Source organism: Salmo salar, chromosome ssa28 (assembly GCF_905237065.1).
Source record: "Salmo salar chromosome ssa28, Ssal_v3.1, whole genome shotgun sequence".
NCBI classification, from domain to species: Eukaryota; Metazoa; Chordata; class Actinopteri; order Salmoniformes; family Salmonidae; genus Salmo; species Salmo salar.
Window position 1 is genome coordinate 37,707,416 of NC_059469.1, and position 18,274 is coordinate 37,725,689.

Below are 18,274 nucleotides of genomic sequence, written 5' to 3' on the forward strand. Positions count from 1 at the left end.
ATATTTCCGTTCGTTCAAACATGTCAAACGTTGTATAGCATAAATCATTAGGGCCTTTTTAACCAGAACATGAATAATATTCAAGGTGGACGAATGCATAGTCTTTTATAACGTATTGGAACGAGGGTACCCAACATGAAGTAGCGCGCCAGGTGTCTAATGGGACATCACCGTTCCATGGCTCTTGTTCGGTCAGATCTCCCTCCAGAAGACTCAAAACACTTTGTAAAGGCTGGTGACATCTAGTGGAAGCAATAGGAAGTGCCAAAATATTCCTAAACCCCTGTGTTTTTCAATGGGATAGGTTTAAAGTCAATACAACACATCAGGTATCCACTTCCTGTCAGAAAATGTCTCAGGGTTTTGCCTGCCAAATGAGTTCTGTTATACTCACAGACACCATTCAAACAGTTTTGGAAACTTTAGAGTGTTTTCTATCCATATATAATAAGTATATGCATATTCTAGTTACTGGGTAGGATTAGTAACCAGATTAAATCGGGTACATTTTTTTTATCCAGACGTGCAAATGCTGCCCCCTAGACCCAACAGGTTAAGATGTTCACGAGACCCGCTGCGCCTTTGTCCACTACCTTTGACGACGGCCGTTACAGGAGACATGTCTTTTTCAGGTGGAATATATTTACAGTTATTTGATATAACCTATTGTAAGGGCTGTCGTCATGGAGAGAAGAAGACCAAGGTGCAGCGGAGTTAGTGTTCGTCATCTTTAATGCAAACGGAACACTATACACTTACAAAACAAGAAAACACCGACAGCTCAACAGCACTGACAGCTGAAACACAACTGAACAGAAACAATTACCCACAACCACAAGGACAAACACACACTACTATATAGGACTCCCAATCAAAGGCAACTCAACACACCTGCCTTCAATTGGGAGTCCAACAACCAACTCACACGTAACACAAAAATCTCTGCCACGTCCTGACCAAAACTAATACAATTGCTCCCTCTGCTGGTCAGGACGTGACACCTATCAAGTTGAAAAAGTATGTTTAAATAAAACAAACTCTTATCAGGTTTTTAAATCAATATTTGGTCTAACTGGTAAGACGCTAGCCTGATCCCAGATTTTTTTTCCAGATAGCACAACTGACAAAGACCATAGTGAGATAGCACAAACTAGTCTGGGACCAGGCAGGCAAAATGCTGATTTTTGTGCCACTTCTAATCAGATTGAGACCAGAGTTGGCAGGAATATTCTCCTACAGTCTTAGCAAGTAGCCACAAAATCAGATTGAGACTAGAATTGGCAGGAATATTCTCCTACAGTCTTAGCCAGTAGCCACAAAATCAGATTGAGACTAGAATTGGCAGGAATATTCTCCTACAGATTCATTTCCCGAGCCCTTCCACCACTACGTCTTTGACATTCACATTTTTCTGCATCATTAGCCCTTAAGAGGGAGTGATTTCCTATCTCACTGACCATCTATCAGGCTTCAAGGAGGAGATGCCAGCAGAAGGCTCCAGAAGGTAGCTTGCTCTGCTCCAGAATATCTCCTATAACATTAATGATACTGTCCTTATAAATTTGTGGGCAGAACTGAAAAAGCGTGTGCGAGCAAGGAGGCCTACAAAACGTAGACTCCGTTACACCAGCTCTGTCATGAGGAATGGGCAAAAAATCACCCAATTTATTGTGGGAAGCTTGTAGAAGGCTACCTGAAACGTTTGACCCAAGTTAAACAGTTTAAAGGCAATGCTACCAAATACTAAATGAGTGTATGTAAACTTCTGACCCACTGGGAATGTGACGAAAGAAATAAAAGCTGATTTCAACTGAACCTACCATCTTTACCACTCCAGTTACCCACTTTACCACTCGACCTACCCACTATACCGATCTACTTACCCACTATACCTACCTACCCACTATACCTATCTACACACTATACCTATCTACCCACTATAACAACCTACCTACCCACTATACCTACCTACCCACTATACCTTCCTACCCACTATACCAAATTACCCACTATACCTACCTTCCTACCTACCTACCTACCTACCTACCTACCTACCTACCTACCTACCTACCTACCTTCCTATCTACCTACCTACCCACTATACCTATTTACCTACCCACTATACCTACCTACCTACCCACTATACCTACCTGCCTATCCACTATACCTATCAACCCACTATACCTATCTATCTACCCACTATACCTATCTACCTACCCACTATACCTATCCACCTACCCACTATACCTATCTACCTACCCACTATACCTATCTACCTACTATACATACCTACCCACTATACCTACCTACCCACTATACCTATCTACCTACCCACTATACCTATCTACCTACCCACTATACCTATCTACCTACCCACTATACCTATCTACCTACCCACTATACCCATCTACCCACTATACCTATCTACCTATCCACTATACCTATCTACCTACCCACTATACCTACCTACCCACTATACCTATCTACCCACTATACCTACCTACCTACCCACTATATCTATCTACCTACCCACTATACCTATCTACCTACCCACTATACCTATCTACCTACCCACTATACCTATCTACCTACCCACTATACCTACCTACCCACTATACCTACCTACCCACTATACCTATCTACCCACTATACCTATCTACCTACGCACTATACCTATCTATCTACCCACTATACCTACCTACCCACTATACCTATCTACCCACTATACCTATCTACCTACGCACTATACCTATCTATCTACCCACTATACCTACCTACCGACTATACCTACCTACCCACTATACCTACCTACCTACCCACTATACCTAACTACCTACCCACTATACCTACCTACCCACTATACCTATCTACCTACCTACCCACTATACCTACCTACCCACTATACCTACCTACCCACTATACCTACCTACCCACTATACCTACCCACCTACCCACTATACTTATCTACCTACCTACCCACTATACCTATCTATCTACCCACTATACCTACCCACTATCCCTATCTACCTACCAACTATATCTACCTACCCACTATACCTATCTACCTACCAACTATATCTACCTACCCACTATACCTATCTACCTACCCACTATACCTATCTACCTACCCACTATACCTATCTACCTACCCACTATACCTACCTACCTACCCACTATACCTACCTACCTACCCACTATACCTACCTACCTACCCACTATACCTATCTACCTACCCACTATACCTACCTACCCACTATACCTACCTACCTACCCACTATACCTACCTTCCCACTATACCAATCTACCTACCCACTATACCTATCTACCTACCCACTATACCTATCTACCTACCCACTATACCTATCTACCTACCCACTATACCTATCTACCTACCCACTATACCTATCTACCTACCCACTATACCCATCTACCCACTATACCTATCTACCTATCCACTATACCTATCTACCTACCCACTATACCTACCTACCCACTATACCTATCTACCCACTATACCTACCTACCTACCCACTATATCTATCTACCTACCCACTATACCTATCTACCTACCCACTATACCTATCTACCTACCCACTATACCTATCTACCTACCCACTATACCTACCTACCCACTATACCTACCTGCCCACTATACCCATTCACCCACTATACCTATCTACCTACGCACTATACCTATCTATCTACCCACTATACCTACCTACCCACTATACCTATCTACCCACTATACCTATCTACCTACGCACTATACCTATCTATCTACCCACTATACCTACCTACCGACTATACCTACCTACCCACTATACCTACCTACCTACCCACTATACCTAACTACCTACCCACTATACCTACCTACCCACTATACCTATCTACCTACCTACCCACTATACCTACCTACCCACTATACCTACCTACCCACTATACCTACCCACCTACCCACTATACTTATCTACCTACCTACCCACTATACCTATCTATCTACCCACTATACCTACCCACTATCCCTATCTACCTACCAACTATATCTACCTACCCACTATACCTATCTACCTACCAACTATATCTACCTACCCACTATACCTATCTACCTACCCACTATACCTATCTACCTACCCACTATACCTATCTACCTACCCACTATACCTACCTACCTACCCACTATACCTACCTACCTACCCACTATACCTACCTACCTACCCACTATACCTATCTACCTACCCACTATACCTACCTACCCACTATACCTACCTACCTACCCACTATACCTATCTACCTACCCACTATACCTACCTTCCCACTATACCAATCTACCTACCCACTATACCTATCTACCTACCCACTATACCTATCTACCTACCCACTATACCTCTTTACCTACCAACTATACCTACCTACCCACTATATCTACCTTCCTACCCACTATACCTACCTACCTACCCACTATACCTACCTACCCACTATACCTATCTACCTGCCCACTATACCTATCTACCTACCTACCCACTATACCTACCTACCTACCTACCTACCCACTATACCTATCTACCTACCCACTATACCTATCTACCTACCTACCCACTATACCAACCTACCCACTATACCTACCTACCCACTATACCTACCTACCCACTATACCTATCTACCTACCCACTATACCTACCTACCCACTATACCTATCTACCTACCCACTATACCAACCTACCACTATACGTACCTACCTACCTACGTACCTACCCACTATACCTATTTACCTACCCACTATACCTACCTACCCACTATACCCACCACCCACCCACCCACCCACCCACCACCCACCACCCAACTCACCCACCACCCACTATAACCACTCACCCACTATACCTACCTACCTACCCACTATACCCACCCCACCACCACCTACCCACTATACCTACCTACCTACCCACTATACCTACCACCCACTATACCCATTCACCCACCTACCCACCATACCCACCTACCTACCTACCACCACCCACTATACCTACCTACCCACCCACCATACCCATTCACCCCCCACCCACTATACCTACCACCCACCCACTATACCCACCACCACGCACTATACCCACCACCCACCACCCACCCACCATACCCATCTCACCCTACCCACTATACCTATCTACCTACCCACTACACCTATCTACCTACCCACTACACCTATCTACCTACCCACTATACCTATCTACCTACCCACTATACCTCTCTACCTACCCACTATACCTACCTACCCACTATACCTATTTACCCACTATACCTACCTACCTACCCACTATACCTACCTATCTACCCACTATACCTATCTACCCACTATACCTATCTACCCACTATACCTATCTTCCCACTATACCTACCTACCTACCCACTATACCTACCTACCTACCCACTATACCTACCTACCTACCCACTATACCTACCTATCCACCATACCCACCTACCACCCACCGTACCCATTCACCCACCCACCATACCCACCCACCCACCATACCCACCACCCACCATACCCACCCACCCACCATACCCACCCACCCACCACCCACCCACCCACCCACCATACCCATTCACCCACCATACCCACCCACCACCCACCATACCCACCACCCACCATACCCACCACCACCCACCATACCCGTTCACCCACCATACCCACCCACCCACCCACCATACCCACCACCACCCACCATACCCACCACCTACCCACTATACCCACCACCACCCACCATACCCACCAACCCACCCACCCACCATACCCACCACCACCCACTATACCCACCACCACGCACCATACCCACCACCCCCACCCACCATACCCATTCACCACCCACCATACCCATCTCACCCACCCACCACACCCATCTCACCCACCCACTACACCCATCTCACCCACCCACTATACCCATCTTACCCACCCACTATACCTCTCACCCACCCACCATACCACCACCCACTATACCCTATTTACCCATTATACCCACCCACCCACCCACCATACCCACCATTCACCCACCATACCCATCTCACCCACCATACCCATCTACCCACCATACCCATCTTCCCACCATACCCACCACCCACCCACCATACCCACCACCCACCCACCATACCCACCCATCCACCATACCCACCTACCCACCCACCGTACCCATCTCACCCTACCCACTATACCCACCTACCCACTATACCCACCTACCCACCATACCCACCACCCACCATACATACCCCACCCACCCACCCACCCACCATACCCATTCACCCACCATACCCATCTACCCACTATACCCATCTCACCCACCATACCCACCTACCCACCCACCATACCCACCACCCACCCACCATACCCGTCTCACCCACTATACCCACCCACCACCCACCATACCCACCACCCACCCACCATACCCACCACCCACCCACCATACCCACCACCCACCCACCATACCCACCACCCACTAGTTCTACCCACCCACCATACCCATCTATCTACCCACTATACATATCTACCCACCCACCATACCCATCTACCCACCCACCATACCCACCTCCCACCATACCCATCTACCCACCCACTATACCCACCACCCACCACCCACCATACCCACCCATCCACTATACCCAACCACCCACCATAGCTACCCACCCACCCACTATACCCACCTACCCACCCACCATACCCATTCACCCACTATACCCATCTACCCACCATACCCACCTATCTACCCACCATACCCATCTACCCACCCACTATACCTACCCACCCACCATACCCACCACCCATTATACCCACCATCTACCCACCTACACCCATTCACCCACCCACCCACCATACCCATCTACCCACCCTACCCACTATACCCACCCACCCACCCACCATACCCATCTACCCACCCACCATACCCATTCACCCACCCACTATACCCATCTACCCACCCACCATACCCATCTCACCCACCCACCATACCTATCTCACCCACCCACCATACCCATCTCACCCACCCACTATTCCTATACACTATACCAATCTACCTACCACTATACCTCACCCACCCACTATACCCATCTCACCCACCCACCATACCCATCTCACCCACCCACTATACCCATCTCACCCACCCACTATACCCATTCACCCACCCACTATAGCTATCTCACCTACCCACCCACCATACCAACCTACCCACCCACCATACCCACCCACCCACTATACCCATTCACCACCCACCATACCTACCCACCCACCATACCCATCTCACCCACCCACCATACCCATCTCACCCACCCACCATACCCACCACCCACCCCACCACCTACCCACCCACCATACCCACCTACCCAATATACCCACCTACCCACTATACCAACCTCACCAACCCACTATACCCACCACCCACCATACCCACCCACCCACCATACCCACCACCCACCATACCCATCTATCTCACCCACCATACCACCCCACCCACCATACCCATCCACCCACCCACCATACCCATCCACCCACCCACCATACCAACCCACCACTATACCCACCACCCACCCACGCACTCCACCCACTCATACCCATTTACCCACCCACCATACCCACCCCACCCCACCCACCATACCCACCCACCCACCCACCACCCACCCACCATACCCATCCACCCACCCACCATACCCACCACCCACCAACACACCCACCACCCACCCACCATACCCACCCACCCACCCACCATACCCACCACCCACCCACCATACCCACCCACCCACCCACCACACCCACCCACCCCACCCACCATACCCACCACCCACCCACCATACCCACCCACCCACCAACCCATTCACCCACCCACCCACCATACCCACCACCCACCCACCCACCCACCCACCCACCCACCCACCCACCCACCCACCATACCCTTCCCACCCACCCACCATACACATCCACCCACCCACCACCATATTCCCACCCACCCACCCACCATACCCACCACCCACCCACCATACCCATCCACCCACCCACCATACCCACCACCCACCATACCCATCACCCACCCACCATACCACTCACCCACCCCACCCACCATACCCACCCACCCACCCACCATACCCACCCACCCACCCACCATACCCACCCACCCTACCCACCCACCATACCCATCTCACCCACCCACCACACCCATTCACCCACCCACCATACCCATTCACCCTACCCACCATAACCCTCACCTTACCACCATACCCACCAAACCCACTATACCTATTTACCCACCATACCCACCTACCCACCCACCATACCCACCATCTCACCCACCATACCCATCACCCACCATACCCATCCACCCACCATACCCACCACCCACCCACCATACCCACCCACCCACCCACCATACCCACCCACCCACCCACCATACCCACCACCCACCCACCATACCCACCACCCACCATACCCATCCACCCACCCACTGTACCCATCCACCCACCCACCATACCATATACCCACCATACCCACCCACCCACCATACCCACCCACCCACCATACCCACCCACCCACCAACCCACCCACCATACCCATTCACCCACCATACCCACCCACCCACCCACCACACCCACCCACCCACCATACCCACCCACCCACCCACCATACCCACCCACCCACCCACCATGCCCACCCACCCACCCACCATACCCACCACCCACCCACCATACCCACCACCCACCCACCATAGCCACCCACCCACCCACCATAGCCACCCACCCACCCACCAGATCACCCACCCACCAACCCATTCACCCACCCACCATACCCACCCACCCACCATACCCATCCACCCACCCACCATACCCACCCACCCACCCACCATACCCACCCACCCACCATACCCACCCATCCACCATACCCATCCACCCACCATACCCACCCACCCACCCACCACATCCACCCATCCACCCACCATACCCATCCACCCACCATACCCATTCACCCACCATACCCACCCATCCACCCACCATACCCTATCTACCCACCATACCCATGTACCCACCATACCCATCCACCCACCATACCCACCCACTACACCCATCCACCCACCCACCCACTATACCCATCTACCCACCCACCATACCCACCCACCCACCATACCCACCCACCCACCATACCCACCCACCCACCATACCCATTCACCCACCATACCCATCTCACCCACGCACCATACCCATTTATCTACCCACCATACCCACCCACCCACCATACCCATTCACCCACCATACCCATCCACCCACGCACCATACCCATCTACTCCACCCACCATACCCACCCACCCACCAAACCTACCCACCCACCATACCCACCACCCACCCACCAACCCAACTACCCACCCACCATACCCACCCACCCACCATACCCATCTCACCCACCCACCCACCATACCCACCCACCCACCATACCCACCCACCCACCATACCCACCCACCCACCATACCCACCCACCCACCCACCATACTTATCTACCCACCCACCCACCATACCCATCTATCTACCCACCATACCCACCCACCATCCCCATCCACCCACCAACCATATCTACCCACCCACCATACCCCATTCACCCACCAACCATATTCACCCACCCACCATACCCATCTCACCCACCCACCATACCCATCTCACCCACCCACCATACCCACCACCCACCCACCAACCCACCCACCCACCCACCATACCCACCACCCACCCACCAATACCCACCACCCACCCACCATACCCACTCACCCACCCACCATACCCACCCACCCACCATACCCACCACCCACCCACCATACCCATCTACCCACCCACCATACCCACCTTCCCACCATACCAACTACCCACCCAACATACCCATTACCCACCCACCATACCAATCTACCCACCCACCATACCCATCCACCTTCCCACTATACCCATCCACCCACCCACCATATCTATCTACCCACCCACCATACCTCTTTACCCACCAACCATACCCACCTACCCACCAATCTACCTTCCCACCCACTATACCCACCCACCCACCCACCATACCCACCTCACCCACCATACCCATCCACCTGCCCACCATACCCATTCACCCACCCACCCACCATACCCACCCTACCCACCACCCACCCACCATACCCATCACCCACCCACCATACCCACTCACCCACCACCCACCATACCAACCCACCCACCATACCCACCCACCCACCATACCCACCCACCCACCATACCCATCCACCCCACCCACCATACCCACCACCCACCATACCCACTCACCCACCCACCATACCAACCCACCACCATACGCACTCCACCCACCCACGCACCCACCCACCATACCCATTTACCCACCCACCATACCCACCCACCCACCCACCATACCCACCCACCACCACCCACCCACCCACCACCCACCCACCCACCCACCACACCCATCCACCCACCCACCATACCCACCACCCACCATACCCACCCACCCCCACCCACCCACCCACCCACCCACCCACCACCCACCCACCACCCACCCACCACCCACCCACCACCACCACCCACCCACCATTCACCCACCATAACCACCCACCCACCATACCCACCCCCCACCCACCATACCACCTACCCACCCACCATACCCACCCACCCACCCACCCACCATACCCACCCACCCACCCACCATACCCACCACCCACCATACCCATCCACCCACCCACCCACCAACCCACCCACCCACCCACCACCCACCATACCCACCACCCACCCACCATACCCATCCACCCACCCACCCACCATACCCACCTCACCCACCCACCATACCCACCCACCCACGCACCATACCCACCCACCCACCCACCCACCCACCATACCCACTCACCCACCCACCATACCCATCTCACCCACCCACCACACACAATCCACCCACCCACCACACCCATCTACCCACCCACCATACCCATCTACCCACCCACTATACCCTCACCCACCCACCATACCCACCCACCCACCATACCCATTTACCCACCATACCCACCCACCCACCCACCATACCCACCATCCACCCACCATACCCATCCACCCACCATACCCATTCACCCACCAAACCCATCTTCCCACCATACCCACCCACCCACCCACCATACCCACCACCCACCCACCATACCCACCCACCCACCCACCATACCCACCCACCACCATACCCACCACCCACCCACTGTACCCATCACCCACCCACCATACCCACCCACCCACCATACCCACCCACCCACCATACCCACCCACCCACCATACCCACCACCCACCCACCCACCCACCATACCCATTCACCCACCATACCCACCACCCACCCACCACACCCACCCACCCACCATACCCACCACCCACCCACCATACCCGTCCACCCACCATACCCACACCCACCCACCATACCCACCCACCACCCACCATACCCACCCACCCACCCACCATACCCACCACCCACCCACCATACCCACCCCCCCACCCACCATACCCATTCACCCACCAACCCATTCACCCACCATACCCACCATCCACCCACCATACCCATCTCACCCACCCACCATACCCACCCACCCACCATACCCACCTACCCACCCACCCACCCACCCACCCACCCATCCACCCACCATAACCACTCACCCACCATACCCACCCACCCACCCACCATACCCACCCACCCACCCACCATACCCACCACCCACCCACCCACCATACCCACCCACCCACCCACCATACCCACCCACCCACGCACCATACCCACCTACCCACCCACCCACCATACCCATCTCACCCACCCACCATACCCATTTACCCACCCACCACACCCATCTACCCACCCACCACACCCATCTACCCACCCACTATACCCATCTACCCACCCACCATACCTCTCACCCACCCACCATACCCACCCACCCACCATACCTATTTACCCATTATACCCACCTACCCACCCACCATACCCACCAATCACCCACCATACCCATCTACCCACCATACCCATCTACCCACCATACCTATCTTCCCACCATACCCACCTACCCACCCACTATACCCACCCACCCACCCACCATACCCACCTACCCACCCACCATACCCACCTATCCACCATACCCACCACCCACCCACTGCACCCATTCACCCACCCACTATACCCACCTACCCACCATACCCACCCACCCACCATACCCACCTCACCCACCAACCCACCCACCCACCCACCACCCACTATACCTATCCACCCACCATACCCATCCACCCACTATACCCACCCACCCACCCACTATACCCACCCACCCACCATACCCACCCACCCACCCACTATACCTGTCTTCCCACCATACCCACCCACCCACCCACCATACCCACCCACCCACCCACCACACCCACCTACCCACCCACTATACCTACCTACCCACCCACTATACCCACCCACCCACTAGTTCCACCCACCCACCATACCCATCTATCTACCCACTATACATATCTACCTACCCACTATAACTATCTACCTACCCACCATACCCACCTTCCCACTATACCCATCTACCCACCCACCATACCCACCCACCCACCTACCCACCATACCCACCCATCCACCATACCCATCTCACCCACTATACCCACCCACCCACCCACCATACCCACCTACCCACCCACTATACCCATCCACCCACTATACCCATCTCACCCACCATACCCACCTATCTACCCACCATACCCATCTACCCACCCACCATACCCACCACCCACCACACCCACCCACCCATTATACCCACCCATCTACCCACTATACCCATCCACCCACCATACCCATCTCACCCACCACCCACCATACCCATCCACCCACCCACCCACCATACCCACCCACCCACCCACTATACCCATCTACCCACCCACTATAACTATCCACCCACCCACTATACCCATCTACCCACCCACTATACCCATCCACCCACCCACTATACCCATCTACCCACCCACTATACCCATCTACCCACCCACTATACCCATCCACCCACCCACTATTCCTATACACTATACCAATCTACCCACCACCATACCCACCCACCCACCATACCCATCCACCCACCCACTATACCCATCTACCCACCCACTATACCCATCCACCCACCCACTATACCCATCCACCCACCCACCATAGCTATCTACCCACCTACCCACTATACCAACCTACCTACCCACTATACCCACCACCCACTATACCTATCTACCTACCCACTATACCTACCCACCCACTATACCCATCTACCCACCCACTATACCCATCTACCTACCCACTATACCTACCTACCCACTCTACCACCTACCTACCCACTATACCCACCTACCCAATATACCTACCACCCACTATACCAACCTACCAACCCACTATACCCACCCACCCACCATACCCACCTACCCACTATACCCACCCACCCACTATACCCATCTATCTACCCACTATACCCACCCACCCACTATACCCATCCACCCACCCACTATACCCATCCACCCACCCACCATACCAACCCACCACCATACCCACCACCCACCCACCCACCCACCCACCATACCCATCTACCCACCCACCATACCCACCTACCCACCATACCCACCTACCCACCCACCCACCATACCCACCACCCACCCACCATACCCACCACCCACCCACCATACCCACCCACCCACCCACCACACCCACCCACCCACCCACCATACCCACCTACCCACCCACCATACTTCACCCACCCACCATACCCATCTCACCCACCCACCCACTATACCCACCACCCACCACCCACCCACCCACCATACCTTCCCTACCTACCCACTATACACACTCACCTACCTAGCCACCATATTCCTACCTACCCACCCACTATACCCACCCACCACCCACCCACCATACCCATCTCACCCACCCACTATACCCACCCACCCACCATACCCATCTCACCCACCCACCATACCCATCTACCCACCCACCCACTATACCTACCACCCACCCACCATACCCACCTACCCACCCACTATACCCACCACCCACCCACCCACTATACCCATCTCACCCACCCACCACACCCATCCACCTACCCACTATACCTATCTACCTACCCACTATAACCCCTACCTACCACCATACCCACCAACCCACTATACCTATTTACCCACTATACCCACCTACCCACCCACTATACCCACCCATCTACCCACTATACCCATCCACCCACTATACCTACCCACCCACTATACCCACCACCACCCACTATACCCACCTACCCACCCACTATACCTACCTACCTACCCACTATACCCACCTACCCACTACACCTATCTACCCACCCACCGTACCCATCTACCCACCCACTATACCTATATACCCACTATACCTACCTACCCACCATACCTACCTACCCACTATACCCACCTACCCACCAACCCACCCACTATACCCATCTACCCACCATACCCACCTACCACCCACCATACCCACCCACCCACTATACCCACCTACCTACCAACCATACCCACCTACCCACCCACTATGCCCACCCACCTACCCACCATGCCCACCCACCCACCCACCATACCCACCACCCACCCACCATACCCACCACCTACCCACCATAGCTACCCACCTACCCACCATACCCACCACCCACCAGATCTACCCCACCCACCATACCCATCTCACCACCCACTATACCCACCACCCACCATACCCATCTCACCCACCCACTATACCCACCTACCCACCCACCATACCCACCTACCCACCATACCCACCATCCACTATACCCATCTCACCCACTATACCCACCCACCCACCCACCATATCTCACCACCCACCCACCATACCCATCTCACCCACTATACCCATCTACCCACCATACCCACCTATCTACCCACTATACCCATCCACCCACTATACCTATGTACCCACTATACCCATTCACCCACTATACCCACCCACTATACCCATCCACCCACCCACCCACCATACCCACCCCACCCACCCACTATACCCATTCACCCACCCACTATACCCATTCACCCACCCACTATACCCATCTACCCACCCACTGTACCCATCTCACCCACCCACCATACCCATCCACCCCACCCACCATACCCATCTCACCCACCCACCAACCCATCTCACCCACCCACTATACCTATCTCACCCACCCACTATACCCATCTCACCCACCCACCATACCCACCCACCCACCCACCATACCCACCACCCACCACCCACCCACTATACCCATCTACCTACCCACTATACCCACCTACCCACCATACCCATCTACCACCCACTATACCCATCTACCCACCCACTATACCTACCTACCTACCCACTATACCCATCTACCCACCCACCATAACTCTCTACCTTACCACTATACCCACCAACCCACCATACCTATTTACCCACTATACCCACCTACCCACCCACTATACCCACCTATCTACCCACTATACCCATCCACCCACTATACCTACCCACCCACCATACCCACCACCCACCCACTATACCTACCACCCACCCACCATACCCACCCTACCCACCCACTATACCCACCCACCCACCATACCCATTCACCCACCCACCGTACCCATCTACCCACCCACCATACCCATATACCCACTATACCCACCACCCACCATACCTACCACCCACCATACCCACCTACCCACCAACCCACCCACTATACCCATCTCACCCACCATACCCACCCACCCACCCACCATACCCACCCACCCACCATACCTACCACCACCAACCATACCCACCACCACCCACTATGCCCACCCACCCACCCACTATGCCTACCTACCTACCCACTATACCTACCTACCTACCCACTATACCTACCACCCACCCACTATACCTACCTACCTACCCACTATACCTACCTACCCACTAGATCTACCTACCCACTATACCTATCTACCTACCCACTATACCTACCTACCCACTATACCTATCTACCTACCCACTATACCTACCTACCTACCCACTATACCTACCTACCCACTATACCTACCTATCCACTATACCTATCTACCCACTATACCTACCTACCTACCCACTATATCTACCTACCTACCCACTATACCTATCTACCCACTATACCTATCTACCCACTATACCTACCTATCTACCCACTATACCTATCTACCCACTATACCTATGTACCCACTATACCTATCTACCCACTATACCTACCCACTATACCTATCTACCTACCTACCCACTATACCTACCCTACCTACCCACTATACCTATCTACCTACCCACTATACCCATCTACCCACCCACTATACCCATCTACCTACCCACTGTACCCATCTACCTACCCACTATACCTATCTACCTACCCACTATACCCATCTCACCTACCCACTATACCTATCTACCCACCCACCATACCCATCTCACCCACCCACCATACCCATCTCACCTACCCACCATACCCACCTACCCACCCACCATACCCACCACCCACCTACCCACCCACCATACCCATCTCACCCACCCACTATACCCACCACCCACTATACCTACCACCCACCCACCCACTATACCCACCACCACCCACCATACCCACCACCCACCCACTATACCCACCACCCACCCACCACACCCACCACCCACCCACCATACCCACCACCCACCCACTATACCTACCTACCCACCATACCCATCTACCCACCCACCCACCATACCCACCACCCACCCACCCACCACCCCACCACCCACCCACCCACCCACCCACCCACCCACCCACCCACCCACCCACCATACCTTCCTACCCACCCACTATACATATCTACCTACCTAGCCACTATATTCCTACCTACCTACCCACTATACCTACCTACCTACCCACTATACCTATCTACCTACCCACTATACCTACCTACCCACTATACCTATCTACCTACCCACTATACCTATCTACCTACCTACCCACTATACCTACCTACCTACCCACTATACCTACCTACCTACCCACTATACCTACCTACCTACCCACTATACCTATCTACCTACCCACTATACCTCTCTACCTTACCACTATACCTACCTACCCACTATACCTATTTACCCACTATACCTACCTACCTACCCACTATACCTACCTATCTACCCACTATACCTATCTACCCACTATACCTATCTACCCACTATACCTACCTACCTACCTACCCACTATACCTACCTACCTACCCACTATACCTACCTACCTACCCACTATACCTACCTACCTACCCACTATACCTACCTACCCACTATACCTATCTACCTACCCACTGTACCTATCTACCTACCCACTATACCTACCTACCCACTATACCTACCTACCCACTATACCTACCTACCTACCAACCTACCCACTATACCTATCTACCCACTATACCTACCTACCTACCCACTATACCTACCTACCCACTATACCTATCTACCCACTATACCTACCTACCTACCCACTATGCCTACCTACCCACTATACCTACCTACCTACCCACTATACCTACCTACCTACCCACTATACCTACCTACCTACCCACTATAGCTACCTACCTACCCACTATACCTACCTACCCACTAGATCTACCTACCCACTATACCTATCTACCTACCCACTATACCTACCTACCCACTATACCTATCTACCTACCCACTATATCTACCTACCTACCTACCCACTATACCTATCTACCCACTATACCTATCTACCCACTATACCTACCTATCTACCCACTATACCTATCTACCCACTATACCTATGTACCCACTATACCTATGTACCCACTATACCTATCTACCCACTATACCTACCCACTATACCTATCTACCTACCTACCCACTATACCTACCTACCTACCCACTATACCTATCTACCTACCCACTATACCTATCTACCTACCCACTATACCTATCTACCTACCCACTATACCTATCTACCTACCCACTATACCTATCTACCTACCCACTATACCTATCTACCTACCCACTATACCTATCTACCCACTATACCTATCTACCTACCCACTATACCTATCTACCTACCTACCCACTATACCATTCTACCTACCCACTATACCTATCTACCTACCCACTATACCTACCTACCCACTATACCTATCTACCTACCCACTATACCTACCTACCCACTCTACCACTCTACCTACCCACTATACCTACCTACCCACTATACCT

At 53.2% G+C, this 18,274-nt stretch overlaps 1 protein-coding gene across 1 annotated transcript in view; it reads left to right on the plus strand.

Annotated features, from left to right (window-relative positions):
• LOC106594561 (calcium uptake protein 1, mitochondrial) overlaps window positions 1–18,274 on the plus strand; it is a 172,387-nt gene that overhangs the window by 91,028 nt on the left and 63,085 nt on the right. The window lies entirely within an intron of this gene.